The 16,610-nt window shown below is 48.3% G+C and overlaps 1 protein-coding gene across 4 annotated transcripts in view; it reads left to right on the top strand.

Annotated features, from left to right (window-relative positions):
• Positions 1-16,610, top strand: part of BLACAT1 (BLACAT1 overlapping LEMD1 locus) — a 66,840-nt gene that overhangs the window by 34,948 nt on the left and 15,282 nt on the right. For 3 of the 4 annotated variants that reach the window (XR_015879388.1, XR_015879387.1, XR_015879386.1), the window contains one exon: positions 8,327-8,905. The exons of the other annotated variant lie outside the window; for it this stretch is intronic. The gene's annotated coding sequence lies outside the window, so the exon portion shown is untranslated. Of the gene's footprint in view, positions 1-8,326; positions 8,906-16,610 lie in introns of those variants that run through there. 4 annotated transcript variants of the gene reach the window in all.

Raw genomic sequence — 16,610 nt, 5'->3', positions numbered from 1 at the left:
GGCATGATGGGGGAATAGTAAGAAATGTGAGTACCAGTGGTATAGCTATCATAAGTGCAGAGTGTGTACAAAAACAGGTCCCTTAGTTAAGGGGGACTATTGACTCCCATCCTGCACCCACCATTTTCCACTTCTGCTGTCTAGCAGATAAAATTATATAAATATAGTACAGAGAAGAGAATGAAGTGGAATCCTGCACCTTACCATTACTACTACAGAGTGGTTTTGTGACTCAGACACCCCCTCTTCCAATACTGCCCCACTAATCTTCCTGGATGATCCAGACCTTCATCTGATTGTTCGAGACTTGAGTGGGTGGGGGGGTCCAAGCACTAATCTTACATATAGTCCCACAAATTCTTAAAATGCCCTTTGTGAAAACGTCATCACTGACACTCCTAGGATGGAGCCTATCAACGCAATGTTTTCACCCAGCTTCACTGAAGAAATGGCCATGTTGGGGATATCTGTGTACTAGGAGTAGGTGATGGTGGTAGTTTAGGTTAATGTAGTAGGTTTGTGATGTGTATTAGGATGAGATGATAAGTATGCAATGACTGCATCAGGATAAAGTTATAAGTACTGTAAATGGTTTATGTGTATTAGGTGTTGGATGAGGAGTGCTCTGCACAGCCTCAATCCATTAGTGAGAGCTGGCAGTCTGTCAAGAGGCCTGACCTCCGACATGCGTTGCTGCACATGTGTGGCTTCTCCATGCGGCTTTCTCCTTGGCATACATGTAGATGGATGTGCCCTGATACTCTCCTCAGCATTACAGTCATACAAGGCCACACAGGTGCCCCAGGCAGCCTGTACCACCACTGCTTGTCTAGTGGAGCACAGCCCCACACACCACTAGGGTCATGTTGGTGTCTTTTCAGAAGGCTATTGAAGATAAAGGGCTAATGAGAAGGATTAAATTTGAGGCATACATTATATGCTACCAAGCTTAGTGCATGTAAGGACATGAATGAGTATATAGACAGAATGATATCCATCGCTTAGCAATCAAATTCAGTGGGCGTCATTGTAATGACGAGTAGTTTGCAATAGTGATGCTGCAAAACTTTGTTGGAGTACGACTTCTTGGTAGTGCCAATAGAGTCTACTACTATGAAGCTAACCACAGAGACTATACAAGCTATGTTACTGCTGTTTCAAAAGCGTATACCAATATAATTTAATGGTAAATATTCTGTTCTATCTAAAAGCACAAAGCATAAAAAGACAAAGTATACATGTTTCAAATGTCAGAGTGCAGTTCAAGTATATCAAGTGGCACCTCATCACCTAAATGTGACAGAGAGAATGAGTCAGCTTTAAATGTAGCAGACAGCCACAAAAAGAACTGCTGGTATATAAACTCAGGAGCCACACAGCATTTTAGCCGTAATAAAAGTTGGTTCAAGTCTTTAAAGCCGTGCAATGGGGTGATTCAGTAAACCTCAGGTGAATAGGCAACAAGGTCCTAAATGCAATAAAAGTCTCAACAAATACTGTACTCTTGAGAAGGGCAAAGCAGTTGTCACGGACATGGGAGATGTACTATTTGTGCCTGATCTAGGTACTAGTATAATTGACATTAGTGTGTTGGACAAAAGAGAATTAAATTTGCAAGAGGTTGGTGTGTTGTGTATAACCAAAGAGGGACTGTAATTGCTGCAGCAGCCCGGTGTCAACACCAATATATCCTAGACATCAAAAAATGTCATGAGAAGTTAACTCCTAAACCTAACTGGTCAACAGAACAGTGGCATGGAAGACTAGTTTACCTAAGGCACAACAGTGTACATGATCCCCCAGGTGGCATAGTGACAAGGATATCCGTGAATAATTCTGAAAGAGCAAAGCAAACAGACTGCTCAGGAGGCATTGTGTTTCACGAGACTACTCCAGCTGGAAATAGACAAGATATTATAACGCCACAGAGAGTTGTTATGCTAGACATGCCTGCAGTTGGAAGCATGTCAGACAGTGAGACAACAAATGCAGATGATCAGTCGGGGAACAGGAGTTCAATCAGGATAATAAGGGAAAAACCCTAAAAAGGTATGATGAAGAGCATGCAAACTTTTTCTACTGCGATCCCCAAAAACTGGCAAGAATGGATGTCAGCTATAGACAAAGAGCTCACTGGCTTAGATTGTAATGATACATGGACTGTTATGGACAGGTCGAGTAAATGTAGAGAACAAGTGGGGCTTTGTAAAAAGCTTAACACAGATAGAATCCTCGTACGTTATACAGCTCGACATGGCGCCAAGGGCTTCATTGAAAGATCTGGCATTGACTACCAAAAATGTTCTTGCCTGTGGCAAGATCCAACACATTACATATGGTTATTGCTATAGCTGCCCTTTATGACCTGCCAAAAGTAGTCAATATGCCCATCAATAAGAGAATGAAAACCTCAAAAGCTGTGTATCTGACTACAAATGAGGAAATGAAAATGGTACCCTACCAGAGTGCCATAGGGTCCCCAATGCATGCAAGCATTGGTACACTACCTGACATAACACACGCAGTCAGCCGCATGAGCCAATGCATGAACAACCCAGGGAAGAACTGGATGACTGTCAAGTGTATATTCAGGTATCTGGATGAAACAAGCTCCCTAAGGCTAATGTTTAAGAAAACAGAGAATTACAAGCATTCTGTGATGCTATTTGGGGAGTGCAGGAGGACAATAGTATATGACTCTAACCGATACTTCCAAAGAGGCATTAGGGCTGAAAGAGACTATGGGCCTGATTAAGTATAAATTGTGATTGCAACTGCAATCGCCTACGGACCACAGCTGCAAAAATATGCTAATGCTTGCCAAAGCACAGCCGGCATAGGACGCATTTACAGCAGGTCTGACCAGCTGCAGAAACTGCAAGACTCGTCGCACGAAGTGAGTACTCAAGCTGCGTATGCAATCACAGTGGCTAATTTATGCACGCCCATGAAATGGCGTTTAAATGGTTAGACACGCCTGCGTTAATCTGACCACTCCCCCACTGTTACCACCCCCAAACTCTGACAGCCTGTCACTCACTTTGCAATGGATTCTTCTGTGCGTCCGTAATCACAATGCGATTGCAGCATACACACAGTGAGGCTTATACGCATACACAATAGCAAACAATCACCTGATCTGCATCCGTATTCGCACTTGCGATCTGTACTGAATCAGGCCCTATGTGCGAATTAGGCATTTTTAGTCCAGAGAAAACTACCAATATTACATGTGATAATAAAGGTGCAATTGATTTGTCTCCTACTACCAAGCACTACGGTAGCTCTAAATACATTGCTATCAAACACTGCTTTGTTAGGGAGCTGGTAGAGTATGGTTCATGTATCCAGTGAAAACAATATTGCTGAGATGTTGACAAAAGACTTAGGGGTCTATTTATTAAGCAGTGTTAGGAGACAAAGTGAAAGGTAATAAGGTACCAGCCAATCAGCTCCCAATTGTCATTTTTCAAACACAGCCTGTGAGATGGCAGTTAGGAGCTGATTGGCTGGCACCTTATCTCATTTCACTTTGTATCCTAACTAGGGGTGAGCGGGTTCGGATTTCTGAAATCCGAACCCCCCCGAGCCCCCCCGATCCGAGTCCGATCCGAGTCAGGCTCGACTTTTCCCGCCTGACTCGGATCTGAAATCGAGGCAAAACGTCATCATCCCGCCTTCCGAGTCTCGCGGGTTTTGGATCCTATATAAGGTACCCGCGTCGGCGCCATTTTCTCACTCGGCTGTGGACAGTGAAGAGGGAGGGTGGGAGTTAGGGCTGTGTAGTGTAGTGTAGTGTAGTGCTGCTGTTGTCCACTACTTCAAAGTCCATAGGGGCTGGCTGTGTTGTGCTGTGCTGCTGTTGTTAATAGGGGCTGTGTCCACTACTTCAAAGTCCATAGGGGCTGGCTGGACTGTGTTGTGCAGTCAGTTCTCCATAGGGGCTGTGTCCACTCCAAAGTCCTGTGCAGTGTCCCAGTCCTAAAGGAGTGCTGTAGTGTTGTCCAGGGGGTGCTCTGTCCATCAGGGGTGCTCCCCCCAAGTGCTAAAAAAATAATATATTTTCTGTGTTTGTGAATTGTGTGCGCAGTAGCCGCACGTGCATCAACAAAGTAGTGCCAAGCGTGCGCCTGTGTCATAAGTAAAGGGCCGGCTGGCTTGACCGTTAAAGGGTGCTGTAACCCCCGAAAGTACACTCCAGTCCAAACCAAAAAAAAATTATTTTCTGTGTTTGTGAATTGTGTGCGCAGTAGCCGCACGTGCATCAACAAAGTAGTGCCAAGCGTGCGCCTGTGTCATAAGTAAAGGGCCGGCTGGCTTGACCGTTAAGGGTGCTGTAACCCCCGAAAGTACACTCCAGTCCAAACCAAAAAAAAAATTATTTTCTGTGTTTGTGAATTGTGTGCGCAGTAGCCGCACGTGCATCAACAAAGTAGTGCCAAGCGTGCGCCTGTGTCATAAGTAAAGGGCCGGCTGGCTTGACCGTTAAGGGTGCTGTAACCCCCGAAAGTACACTCCAGTCCAAACCAAAAAAAAAATTATTTTCTGTGTTTGTGAATTGTGTGCGCAGTAGCCGCACGTGCATCAACAAAGTAGTGCCAAGCGTGCGCCTGTGTCATAAGTAAAGGGCCGGCTGGCTTGACCGTTAAGGGTGCTGTAACCCCCGAAAGTACACTCCAGTCCAAACCAAAAAAAAAATTATTTTCTGTGTTTGTGAATTGTGTGCGCAGTAGCCGCACGTGCATCAACAAAGTAGTGCCAAGCGAGCGCCTGTGTCATAAGTAAAGGGCCGGCTGGCTTGACCGTTAAAGGGTGCTGTAACCCCCAAAGTACACTCCAGTCCAAACCAAAAAAAAAATTATTTTCTGTGTTTGTGAATTGTGTGCACAGTAGCCGCACGTGCATCAACAAAGTAGTGCCAAGCGTGCGCCTGTGTCATAAGTAAAGGGCCGGCTGGCTTGACTGTTAAGGGTGCTGTAACCCCCGAAAGTACACTCCAGTCCAAACCTAAAAAAAAATTATTTTCTGTGTTTGTGAATTGTGTGCGCAGTAGCCGCACGTGCATCAACAAAGTAGTGCCAAGCGTGCGCCTGTGTCATAAGTAAAGGGCCGGCTGGCTTGACCGTTAAAGGGTGCTGTAACCCCCGAAAGTACACTCCAGTCCAAACCAAAAAAAAATTATTTTCTGTGTTTGTGAATTGTGTGCGCAGTAGCCGCACGTGCATCAACAAAGTAGTGCCAAGCGTGCGCCTGTGTCATAAGTAAAGGGCCGGCTGGCTTGACCGTTAAGGGTGCTGTAACCCCCGAAAGTACACTCCAGTCCAAACCAAAAAAAAAATTATTTTCTGTGTTTGTGAATTGTGTGCACTGTGGCTGCACGTGCATCAACAAAGGAGCAGCGCCAAGCGTGCGCCTGTGTCCCATAAGTAAAGAGCCGGCTGGCTCATTTCTTAAAGGGTGGTGTAACCCACAAAGTGCACTACTCTCCAGCAAAAATAAAATAATATTTTCTGTGTTTGTGTGCGCTTTAGCCGCACGTATATATATCAATATAACATAAATGGAGGACCAAACTTTCTCCGATAAAAATAAAATAGGGAAAGATCAAGAACCTCTTCCTCCTAGTGCTGTTGCTGCTGCTGGGAGTTGTTCATCATCCCAGAGAGGAAGTAGGAACATCACTACTTTTACTAAACAATTGACCCTCCAACAGTCCCTAGCGATGAGGATGAAGTACGACAGCAGTCATCCTGAAGCAAAACGTATAACTGAGGCCTTGACTGCTATGTTGGTGTTAGACGTGCGTCCGGTATCCGACATTAGTGCAGTGGGATTTAGACAATTGATGGAGGTAGTGTGTCCTCGGTTCCAAATCCCGTCTAGATTCCACCTGCATCCTCAAAGCAGCAGCGACAAGCGTGCGTCTGTCTGTTAAAGGGTGGTGACACCCTCAAAGTGTGCTACACAAACAATTAAAATATTGTTCTTTTTTCTGTCTTTGTGAATTGTGTGGGCTGTAGCCGCACCTGCATCCTTAAAGCAGCAGCGACAAGCGTGCATCTGTCTGTTAAAGGGTGGTGACACCCTCAAAGTGTGCTACACAAACAATTAAAATATTGTTCTTTTTTCTGTCTTTGTGAATTGTGTGGGCTGTAGCCGCACCTGCATCCTTAAAGCAGCAGCGACAAGCGTGCGTCTGTCTGTTAAAGGGTGGTGACACCCTCAAAGTGTGCTACACAAACAATTAAAATATTGTTCTTTTTTTTTTGGTCTTTGTGAAATGTGTGGGCTGTAGCCGCACCTGCATCCTTAAAGCAGCAGCGACAAGCGTGCGTCTGTCTGTTAAAGGGTGGTGACACCCTCAAAGTGTTCTACACAAACAATTAAAATATTGTTCTTTTTTTTTTTGGTCTTTGTGAAATGTGTGGGCTGTAGCCGCACCTGCATCCTTAAAGCAGCAGCGACAAGCGTGCGTCTGTCTGTTAAAGGGTGGTGTAACTCTCAAAGTGTTCCAAAAAATAAAAAACTATTTTTTTAATGTGTTTGTGACTTGTGTGCGATGTAGCCACACTTGCATCCTCAAAGCAGCAGCGACAAGCGTGCGTCTGTCTGTTAAAGGGTGGTGACACCCTCAAAGTGTGCTACACAAACAATTAAAATATTGTTCTTTTTTTTTTGGTCTTTGTGAAATGTGTGGGCTGTAGCCGCACCTGCATCCTTAAAGCAGCAGCGACAAGCGTGCGTCTGTCTGTTAAAGGGTGGTGTAACTCTCAAAGTGCTCCAAAAAATAAAAAACTATTTTTTTAATGTGTTTGTGACTTGTGTGCGATGTAGCCGCACCTGCATCCTTAAAGCAGCAGCGACAAGCGTGCGTCTGTCTGTTAAAGGGTGGTGACTCCCTCAAAGTGTGCTACACAAACAATAAAAATATTCTTCTTCTTTTTTCTGTCTATGTGAATTGTGTGGGCTGTAGCCGCACCTGCATCCTCAAAGCAGCAGCGACAAGCGTGCGTCTGTCTGTTAAAGGGTGGTGTAACCCTCAAAGTGTGCTCCACAAACAATAAAAATATTCTTTTTTTTTTTCTGTCTTTGTGAATTGTGTGGGCTGTAGCCGCACTTGAATCCTCAAAGCAGCAGCGACAAGCGTGCGTCTGTCTGTTAAAGGATTACATCGGTGACAGCATCCAAGTAGGCATGTCAGACAGTCCGTACCTGTACTGGCAGGAAAAAGAAGCAATTTGGAGGTCCCTGTACAAACTGGCTCTATTTTACCTGAGTTGCCCCCCCTCCAGTGTGTACTCCGAAAGAGTGTTTAGTGCAGCCGGGAACCTTGTCAGCGAAAGGCGTAGGAGGTTGCTTCCACAAAATGTGGAGAAGATGATGTTCATAAAATGAATTATCAACTCTTCCAGGGAGACCAGCCTCCAGAACGTACAGAGGGACCTGTGGTTCCAGCAGGGACGAATTAATACTCTGTGAGGATGAGGATGTACACACTGAAGAGGGTGAGGAATCGGTGGATGAGGAGGATGAGGATGACATCTTGCCTCCGTAGAGCCAGTTTGTGCAGGGACACATTAATTGCCAGCTTGTTTTGTGGGGGCCCAAACGAACCAATCATTTCAGCCACAGTTGTGTGGCAGACCCTGGCGCTGAAATGATTGATTTGTTAAAGTGTGCATGTCCTGTTTATACAACATAAGGGTGGGTGGGAGGGCCCAAGGACAATTCCATCTTGCACTTCTTTTTTTTCTTTGCATTATGTACAGTTTGGGGCCTAGTTTTTCTAACTGCCATCCTGTCTGCCACTGCAGTGTCACTCCTAGATGGGTCACGTGTTTGTGCCGCCCACTCGTGTCGCTTAGCATAGTCATCCAGCTACCTCGGTGCAACCTTTTGGACATGAAAACACTATTGTGAGGTGTGAGGTGTTCAGAATAGACTGGAAATGAGTGGAAATTAAGGTTATTGAGGTTAATAATAGCATAGGAGCAGAGAAACCAACAAATTCTGTGATTTTAGCTGTTTTTATGCTTTTTTAAAAAAAAATACAGATCCAAAACACAAAACCCAGAACCCAAAACACGGAAGGGTGGTTTTGGCAAAACCAATCCAGATCCAAAACACGAAGAAAGATCCAGATCCAAAACCAAAACACAAAACACGAAAAGTGGCCGGTGCACACCCCTAATCCTAACACTGCTTAGTAAATAGACCCCTTAACTTCTCATGTTATGAATGTTTTCTTGTAGGAATGCGGACTGGAACATATGTGAATATTTATCTTTATGTTGCTTTGCTTAACCTCCTTTGTCTCTTATTACAGGTGGGACGTCAAAGTTGTGCGATGCTCACAATGTGTATGTAATGAGAGGCAGTCTTGAGCGAGGTAGGGAGTTGGATGAAGAGCGTTCTGTGCTGCCTGCATCCATTAGTGAGAGGCGGTGGCCTCTAGGACCTGCCGCAGCTCTGTCAGGTGGCCGAACCTCCAACATGCGATACTGCGCATGAACGGTTTCTCTGTGCGTCTCTCTTCTTGTAATCCATGTTAAGCGGATGTGCCCTGAAACTCTTCCCAGTGTTATAGCCATACTAGGCCCCACAGTTGTCCCAAACACCCTGTACCAACACCGCTTGTCTAGCTTGTCACAGTGCCACACACCACTTGGGTGTATGCGCCAATTCCACCTAGTGCATTACAGCGCGCAGCATTCCCAATTGCTCCAGGCTGCATCTAATACCCAATTATATTTTACCTGCTTTATCCCTGTGTCTAAAGCAACTTGTATTTATGCCTAGTTAATAAACCTATGAACTGGTTAAGCTGTTTCACATGTTGCCTAACCGCCACCAGCATCTTTGCTGTGCACGTCACCAATCCAGCACGCACCATAAGTACTCCCAGGGCTCAGAGTACTGTTAAAGAGTCCCAACTGTGCTAAAACTGTGCTAATAGGTTGTGGACCCAGTGTCCAAACCCTGGTCACTAAGTTAATATGAAGTATGTATGCTAATGTTTATATATTCATCTGAATATATATTTGAATTGTATCTTCACAATTTAATGTTCACACTTTCAGGGATCTCCCTGCTGTGGAATATGGCTTTTTATTCCTATGTGATTGCATTTCTACCTCACGTAGGTCTGAAAGCCATGTACTGCACAGGGGACACTCACCATTCAGTGTCACCAAGTTTTATTATAAGCTTCTCCACAAGCTCCCTGCGCAGCTGAGAGCATTCCACCAAATGTGCATGCAACAAGGCGTAAGCTAATGTGTCCCAATGTTAAATACACTAGAATATGAACAAATAAATATGAATGACGGATCAGAAGCATTGCCAACAGAAAATACATATCAGAAGCATATTTTTCTTAATAAATTACTTTTATTTCTATGGCGAAACAAGATTTCCATAGCGCTGTACACAGGCAATCAACATACAGGATTTCATGCATATACACTATACAGTGAACAGTATAGGTAGAAGATCCAGACAAGAAATAAATTGACATAGATAAATTCATTATTATGGAAATAGGCAATACAAATAGTGCTGCGCAAAATATGATATCGTTCATCTGACAAACATGTCAGATATATCAGATTTTCCTTCAGATATGAACGATTGAACGATTTTTAAAATCGTTATTATACAGATCTGAAGGAAAATCTGACCGTGTGTATGCACCATAACACATCCCCCCAATGCATAAGATCCCAATTGAATATGTTTTACAAAGACAATACAGGTGATATCTATGATTATAAATGAGCTGGAACAGCAATGCACATAGAAATAGAACGTTGTAGACTAATGGGGGGCATCCACTAGACGATTTTATCCCTGTCCAAACTCTTAACGATTTTCCCTTGAAATTTGATCTTCCACTCTGAACAATTTGCAAAAGATTTGCAAACGATCTAACGATAAACTATGTTGTTTCAATCTGTGATTGAGAGCTTTCAGCTATAGTGGGAAGATAGCGGTTCATCGTTTGATCGTTCAGCTTGAACGATGTGTAAACGATTTGTAAGCAATCAAGTGAAATTGACCTGCATGTTCAGTCGATGGAGGAGACGATCAAACGACCAGCGGGAGCGAGCATCGTACATCGTTAGAAACAATTACTGCACGATTTGCAAACGATGTTTGAACGATTATCGAACGATTTTATCATTATCGTTCAATCGTTCAACTTTATCGTCTAGTGGATACCCCCCTTTAGCCGTACAAATATCTATATATAGCTAGTTCTTCAATACAGCTCTCATCCTAACCCAATGCTCCATGCTCCTTCCTCACTGTCTACTCCATCTGTGTCACCCCAGTCTGTCTGTCTGCCCCTCCCCTTTAGAATATAATATCTTACGAGCAGGACCCTCTTCCCCCGTGTTCTTCCCCTACTTACACTATCATATACTCCTTACAATGGCACCTAACCCTTGGTTGCTGCCACCTTGCTGCTTATCTGAGTGTTATGATCACGGATGCAGCAATGTTTATAAACCATGTACTTGTCCTGTATTGTTTTGTACTGTAAGTCATACTTGCTTACTGTCCCGGAATGGCTGGGAGGCTCCTGAAAATCGGGTGGTGCTCCCGGCCACCTGGAAGAGTACGCAAGTCTCCCAGAGGCAGCCGACACCGTCCCTCACCACCCCCGTAGCTCCCTGTGGCCGCCCACTTATACCCCTTTCAGAATCCCAGGTAATTGCAGGGTTAACCTGGATTTCTGCTAGATGGGAAAAGAGGCAAGGGTTGGATACCCGGGTCGAGTGACCCAGCAATCCAACCCGGGTAGCTTGCAAGGTTTCACATGGGAAGAACGACCCGTGCAACCCTGTATTGTAAACGGGTAACCCTGGTTGTCTGGCCTGGGACCTGCTTACAGCATGGGGACTTCCTGGTTTCTCGCCGGTTGGAGATGAGGCTATCTCCAAGCGCCGGCAGGCCAAAAATGCCGGTGAGCATGGGCGTCGGAACACGGGGGCTGCTCGTCCCCCCCCTTGAAACATTTCAAAGGAGAGGCAGCCGCGGACTGTCAGGGCTGTGCAGCTTTATAGTAATAGGCTGCACAGCCCCTGCACCGCATGGAGGGGGAGGTGTAATGTGCGGTCTTTAAGTTAAAACACTGCACATTACACTTCCTCCTCTGTGCGGTGCAAGGAATGCCAGTGAGCATGCTGTAAGTTACTCTTTTCTTGTTGTGCTCATCTGTAAGGTGCTGTGGATCCCTTGTGGACCCATAAAAATATGAGATATGGTAAGAACTTACCCTTGTTATCTCTATTTCTACGAAGTCCATAGGGTTCCACAGGATACCTTGGGGTATAGGTGTGACGTCAGTCGCAGGGCACCAAAGAGTTAAGCTTTCAGCCTCCCAGGATGCACTAGGTCCCCCTCCTATACCCCGCCCCCGAGCCAAGGCACCTCAGTTAGTTACCAAGCCATAGGCCGGAGGAGGAGAAGGAAGAGAGAGAACAAAGATCTGGACACATACAAGAATCACATTCTCACCAGAGGGAGACGGAAAACCGGTGACCAGAGCAAAGCCCATCTGCAGCACAGGTGCGACAGGGCGGGAGTCCTGTGGAACCCTATGGACTTCGTAGAAATAGAGATAACAAGGGTAAGTTCTTACCATATCTCATATTTTCTACTTCAGGGTCCATAGGGTATCCACAGGATACCTTGGGGATGTCCCAAAGCAGTATCCTTTAAGGGTGGGGACGCTCCTGTGCAGAAAGGAGAATCCGCCGCCCGAAGGAAGCATCCTGAGAGGCGAAGGTGTCAAACCTGTAATACCTCACGAAGGTATGGACAGAAGACCACGTAGCAGCCTTGCAGATCTGAACTGCCGAGGCACCACGTCGAGCTGCCCACGAAGGACCCACAGACCTAGTGGAATGAGCCTTCAGAGAAAGAGGGACCGGTAGGCCTTCATGAAGATAAGCTTCAGAAATAGCCATACGGATCCAGGCTGCCAAAGTTTGCTTTGAAGCAGGCCAACCCTTTTTACGGAAGCCAAAGAGGACAAACAAAGCGTCCGACTTCCTAAACGAAGAAGTGCGGTCAACATAAGTCCTTAAGGCCCGCACAACATCCAAAGAGGCCTCACCCACGGAAAGACCCGGTGAGTTAAAGGCCGGAACAACTATTTCCTCGTTAATATGAAACTGGGAAACAACTTTGGGAAGAAACTCGGGCCGAGTGCGGAGCACTGCCCTGTTCCCATAAAAAACCAAGAAAGGGGGTCTACAAGAAAGAGCCCCTAACTCAGAAACACGTCTGGCCGAAGCAATGGCCAGAAGGAAAACAGTCTTAGCTGTTAGCCATTTAAGATCCACTGAGCCCAGTGGTTCAAACGGCGGTCCTTGGAGAGCCCTCAGGACCACAGCCAAATCCCAAGGCGCCACAGGTGGAACAAAGGGCGGCTGAATGCGGAGAACACCCTGCATAAAGGTGCGCACATCCGGGATTGTAGCAATCCTACGGTGAAACCAGACAGATAGGGCCGAAACCTGTACCTTCAAAGAAGCAAGGCGAAGCCCATGATCTAGTCCCGCTTGCAGGAAGGCGAGAATCCGAGACAGACGAAACTCCCGCGGTGCATAACCTCTCGGTCGACACCACTGGAAGAACGTATGCCACACGCGATGGTATATCCTCGCGGAAGACGGTTTCCGAGCTCGTAACATGGTACGCACCACAGAGCTGGAAAACCCCCGGGACCTCAGCATGGCCGTCTCAACAGCCACGCCGTCAAAGACAGCCGAGTTAGGTCCGGGTGAAGGCAAGGACCCTGAGACAGAAGGTCCGGTCGTAGCGGCAACCGCAGAGGAATGTCCACGGACAGACCCTGAAGGTCTGAGAACCAGTGCCGTCTGGGCCACGCGGGAGCTATCAACAGGAGCGTCCCTCCTTCCTGTTTGAATTTCCGGATTACCCGTGGAAGAAGGGAGACCGGAGGGAACAGGTATGCGAACCGGAACGTCCACCGGACGGACAGAGCATCCACCAGAGACGCCCCTTCGTCTCTTGTGCGAGACCCGTACACCGGCAACTTGTTGTTGTGCCGGGACGCCATGAGGTCGATTTCTGGAAGACCCCACCTGTCCACCAGTAGTTGAAAAACGTCCGGGTGCAGGGACCATTCCCCCGGATGAACGTCCTGGCGACTTAGAAAGTCCGCCTCCCAATTGAGCACTCCCGGGATGAAAACCGCTGATATGGCCGGAAGATTGCGCTCCGCCCAAACCAGGATCCGAGAGACCTCTACGAGAGCCGCCCGACTGCGAGTTCCTCCTTGCCTGTTTATGTAGGCCACGGTGGTAGCGTTGTCCGACTGGACCTGCACCGGGCGACCCTGGAGAAACCGCTGTGCCTGCTGGAGAGCATTGAAGACCGTACGGAGTTCCAAGATATTTATTGGAAGCTCCGCTTCTGTCGGCGTCCACCTGCCCTGGAACAAGTGTGGACCCGAAACTGCTCCCCAGCCCCGAAGACTGGCGTCCGTTGTCAACAGGACCCAATTTGGAACCCAGAACGGACGTCCCTTGTTGAGGTGGGTCGTCTGTAACCACCACGTAAGGGACAGGCGAACCTCCTGGGTGAGCACAATCGTCTGGGACTTCAGAGACTGAGTCAGCCCGTTCCACTTGGACAGGATCAGGTGCTGCAGAGGTCTGGAGTGAAACTGGGCGTATTCCACCATGTCGAACACCGACACCATGGAGCCCAGTAACCTCATCGCCGAGTGTAAGGACACCCGGCGGCTGTGCAGACAACTGCGCACCCTTGACTGTAAAGCAGAGATCTTGTCCTCCGTCACGAAGATCCTTTGCTGTCCCGAGTCCAATAAGGCTCCAAGATGCAGAATCCTCCGAGACGGGATTAGAGTGGACTTCTGCCAGTTGATTAGCCAGCCGTGCCGTTGCAGCAGTGCAATGGTCAGGTCCACGTGGCGTAACAGGAGCTCTGGAGATCCTGCCACCAATAACAGGTCGTCCAAATACGGCAACATGCGGACTCCCTGCAGCCGCAGAGAAGCCGCCATGACCGCCATCACCTTGGTGAAAACAAGTGGTGCTGTTGCCAGGCCAAAAGGTAACGCCCGAAACTGGAAGTGGTCGCTGCTGATTGCAAACCTGAGGAACTGTTGATGGCGCCAAAGAATAGGGACATGCAGGTAAGCGTCCTGTATGTCCAATGACACCAAGTAGTCCCCAGGTTCCAGCGCCAGAATGATGGACCGTAGGGTCTCCATCCGAAACTTCGGGACCCGCAAAGACTTGTTGAGTGCTTTGAGGTTGAGAATCGGACGATATGACCCATTGGGTTTCTGTACCAAAAATAGATTTGAATAGAAACCCTGGCCCCTCTGGGAGAATGGAACCGCCACTATAACTCCAGCCTGGAGCATAGTGTGCAATACATTCCGCAGCTCCGTAGCCTTGTTCCGGTCTGATGGGAGACCCGTGGTGAAGAAGCGAGCCGGGGGTCTGTGCCGGAAGGAGAGGGCGTATCCGTGGGAAACCACCTCCAGAACCCAAGTGTCTGTCGTAGTAGTCGACCAACACTGGGCGAACTGTAGCAGGCGGCCTCCCACCCTGGGATCCCCCAAAGGGAGGCCCGGACCGTCAGGCCGCAGGCTTGTCATCTGGCTTGGGGGCCGGACGTCTGGTACTCCATGCCTGCTTCCGGGGCTTGACCGATTTCTTAGGGCCAGCCTGTCGAGGAAACGACTGTGGTTTGGGCCTGCCCTGGGCCCTAGATGACCGAAAGGACGATGGTCCCGAACCAGAAGGAGCAGCGGCCGACGGGAGACAGGCAGATTTGGCTGCCGCCAGCGTGGCCACAATCTTATCCAGATCCGGACCGAAGAGAACTTCTCCGGTAAACGGCAACGCTTCCAGACCTTTCTTGCAATCTGCGTCCGCCTTCCAGGATCGCAGCCACAAGGTGCGACGAGCAGCTACCGCTGCTGAAGAAATTCTAGACACCAGAGTACTAATGTCTAGAGCCGCCTCGTTGATGTAGGTGGCCGAATCACGGAGATTGCCAATCAACTCCGCCTGATCGGCCGGACAGTCGGATTCAAAAGAAGCCTCTAATGAATCCGCCCAGCGCTCCATCGCTCTGGCAACCCAGCAAATGGCCATAGCCGGCCGTGCTGCCCCCCCTGCAAGGGAATAAGCGGACTTCAGGCAGATTTCTACCTTGCGGTCCGTAGCATCCTTAAGGGAGGACATGGATGGCATCGGCAATGTGGCACTACGGACAAGACGGGTCACGTGAGAATCCACCTGTGGAGGGGATTCCCACTTCGCAAAATAATTATCCGCGAACGGATAAGCCACCGCCAGGCGTCTCTGCGGCTGGTATCTTTTGCCAGGTTGTTTCCACGCCTCCTCTAAATGGTCCACCAACTGACCCGAAAGAGGAAAGACTGTGGCATCGCCCTTCACATCTTTGAAAAAGGCATACTTAGATTTAGCCGCTGGGGGAACTTCGTCCTCAATCACCAAGGCTGTGCGGACCGCCCGAATAAGTCCAGGAATATATACTTTGGACTTAGCATCAGCGTCCTTAGTATGGAGAGGTTCCTGATCGTAAGGATCTAGAATCTCCCCATCATCAGACGTCCCTTCGTCATCCTCATAAGGAGCGGACAGAGACGCCACCGGCCTTTTATGAGACCGCATCACAGACTCCCCTTGCAACACATCCGACAAGTGCTGTACAGAACTCGTCAGGGAGTTAACCCACGCTGGCTCCTGAGAACCCGGGAGCGGGGAAATAGGGAGACTGTGGGGTACCACCAATTGTCGTGGGAACCCCTGCATGGGTGACGACACCACAGACTGCTGGGACAAACCCATTGGAGTAAACGCGGGCTGCGGAGCTAACTGGCCCACTAAAGCTGTTAACGCCTGAGCGAAACAAGCCCAGGGCGGCTCCTGTACCGGTGCTGTAACCGTAATAGGCCGCGCCATGGACAAACACTGCCGGCAAAGGCCCTCCGCGCTACCCTCCCCCTCCGCTAACGGTACTTTGCACGTGGTACACTGTAGCCGGAGGGGAAAATCACTTTCAGACATGATGGCACCACGTATGTGACCTCTCTCACCAATTAAGTATTAAATAGGCGAGAGACCACCCTGCAGCACCGCACCGCAAGGGCTTTAGCAGAAAGAACAGGGACAGTAATAAAGCTGACAGTTTAGAGAAGAAAAGATTACAGGCAGCAGCGCTAGCACAGTCACATACAATGCAGAAAAATAACAATTCCTGCACTAACAGCGCTGATCACTCAACTACACAGACACAGGGCCTGGTAGGACACAGCGCTGCATACACAGACCTGACCACAGCGGAGGAGAGGTATGCGGGGGGACCCAGACCACGATGCTTCCTTGCAGCGCTTCCAGCAGCGTTCACCATGCGTTCTGGAGAAGATGGCCGCCGAGGAGCAGAGAGGAGGCTGGCCTGGGGGAGGAGCGCTGCCACAGGACCAGTCGGCAGCATGCAGAGAGGGCTGTGTGCAGCGGGGGAGGCGCCGGCTGTGAGACAGGGAAGGCGCGCTCCCCTGGCATGCATTTAAC

Source organism: Taudactylus pleione, unplaced genomic scaffold (genome assembly GCF_031769625.1).
Source record: "Taudactylus pleione unplaced genomic scaffold, aTauple2 ptg000242l, whole genome shotgun sequence".
Taxonomy (NCBI): Eukaryota; Metazoa; Chordata; class Amphibia; order Anura; family Myobatrachidae; genus Taudactylus; species Taudactylus pleione.
This window is presented reverse-complemented; position numbering and strand designations above follow the sequence as displayed.